This window comes from Prinia subflava, chromosome 30 (assembly GCF_021018805.1).
Source record: "Prinia subflava isolate CZ2003 ecotype Zambia chromosome 30, Cam_Psub_1.2, whole genome shotgun sequence".
Classification (NCBI taxonomy): domain Eukaryota; kingdom Metazoa; phylum Chordata; class Aves; order Passeriformes; family Cisticolidae; genus Prinia; species Prinia subflava.
Window position 1 is genome coordinate 636,104 of NC_086276.1, and position 2,040 is coordinate 638,143.

Here is a 2,040-nt window from a genome sequence, read left to right on the forward strand (position 1 = left end):
CCCCAGAACCAGGCCTCATACCTCCTCCTCTGAAATGGAGTTTTTCCAGTTACAACGTCATCTCCCACTTGGCCAGTGCATGAGATGAGGTCACAACGGTGATGACACCTCCGTGCCAACAACAGCTCCACTGTGTAATGTTCCTCTTCCACAGGTTAACCTCCCAACAATTGACCGATCCATTGTTTCTCTCAAGGGTCAAATCCCCACCAATTAAACCATAACATTCTCTTCCTTGTCTGTTCTTCATTGTCTTGTGCACAACAGCGGACCAAATATGGCAGGGCCTTAGACATGACCTTGGTCCCTGACACACAGGCTCCTCGTGCCACTACCGGCCTTCAGTGTGCTCAGCAAGGCCTTAAACTCCACAGTGTTGTGGGACTTCAGCACAGGGACCTTTCCAGCCTGATTTGCCCTCGTTCCTCTGGGTTTCTGCACAAAACACGGCACGGAAGAGAACGGCAGCCGGGGCCTGTGTGTCCCAGGGCTCAGGTTTTCGTGCCACATCAGCTCCACAGAGATGCAGGGAAAGTGAAGAAGCCAAACTGTTTATTGACGCAAGGCGAAGCAAAGGGGATAAGCTGGGAGGGAAAAAATGGGGATGGCCAGGGTCTAAAGGCTGGAGGTAAGGAGCTGTCAGAAGGGAGGGAGAGAGCTGAAGCAACGTGAGCATTCCACAGGCTCAGCTGTGCCAGTCATGAGCTGTGCCTGGAGCTGCAGCAGCATTGTGGGCTGTGGTGTCCTCTTCAGTGGCTGCTGGTGCTGTTCTTGGGACACTGTTTCACTGCGTCCTGAAGACAAACCCAATTACTCAGTTCTTCTGGCAAACTGCCCCTGAATATTCAGATTACTGAGGCATAGACTGGTGTCTTTCCTTAGGGCGTGAATGGCTGGAACAGAGAGGAAGAGAGACATGGTCAGGGCCTGCATCTGCAGCATTTCTAGGAGACCGTCCTGCCAAGGGCATCCCACTCGGCTCTTGCAACGGCCACAAGAGAGAGTCCAACGTGATCAGCCAGAAGGTGCTGACCTTAATCCTCCCCGTGTCCCTGAAATCCCTTTATGCTTTACCCACGCCACCTCTCATCCATACAGGAGTGAAGCTTTCCGCAGCCAGGGCAGGGACTGCAGCTCCCCACCAGCCCCCGCTGCCAGCCCGCTGCCCTTTACCTCACAGAGCACCTGGAGCTCTTCCTGCTGCCCTCTCCTGAGCACCGCGGCAGTCCCTGCGAACACAGAGCGTGTCACGGCCCCAGCGGCACAGCTCCGTGCCAGCGGCGCTGCCAGCCCTGCGGCCACACGGCCTCCTGCCCCGGCACGGCTCAGCCCGGGCCCTTGCCCTTCCTGCCGCCCAGGGGCGGGCACGGCTGCCAGAGGGCGGCAGCAGCCCCGAGGGCAGGCGGGGCTCCACGGCGCCGGGCCCGGAGGCCGCTGCCGGGGCCGCAGCCGGGGCTGGGGCCGAGCTGCGGCGGGCCGGGGAGGGAGCCCGGGCTCGGGGCTCACCCATGAACCTGATGGCCGCCGCTCGCAGGGGCTCCTGTGGCTTCTGCATGTGATAAACGCAAATCACTCGTTTTTTTGAAATTTATGAATATTTAATAAAGAATAAAAATTGGTTACAAAAATATTAATACAATAATAAAGGTTTAAAAAAAAGTTTTCAGAGACAGGACAAATAATGAGACAACAAGAGCAAAGAAGGTAGCCCGGGCTTTTGTCCCCCCTCCCTCCCAGACAAAGGCTAGGAAGGAGAAGGGCCCCGAACAAAGAGAAGTCTTCTTTTTTAAGCCTTCAGTTTATGACTATTCATATCTTACGTAAAACGAGTAATTTTTAGCTGTTTCTTGTCACAAAAGTTTTCTGTTAATTAAAAGAACGCATGAGAGCATACGTCCTTGAGAAAGTTAGGTTCTGTGGATAAGAGGCCATAAATTCTTCTTCACTAGAAGGTTTAGGGGCCTCTGTAAGGTTTAGGGGCCTCTGTGAATGTTATCTCTGTGCTGAGGAATTTTTCTTCTTGAGCAAAAAATATAACAC

At 53.9% G+C, this 2,040-nt stretch overlaps 1 long non-coding RNA gene across 1 annotated transcript; it reads right to left on the minus strand.

Moving 5' to 3' along the window:
• Window positions 1-535: 535 nt before the first annotated feature.
• On the minus strand, window positions 536-1,518 carry LOC134562746 (uncharacterized). The gene is made up of 2 exons (XR_010083249.1): window positions 1,174-1,518; window positions 536-893 (listed from the first exon to the last, which is right to left on the minus strand). It is a non-coding gene; the product is annotated as an uncharacterized LOC134562746 (long non-coding RNA).
• Window positions 1,519-2,040: the final 522 nt, after the last annotated feature.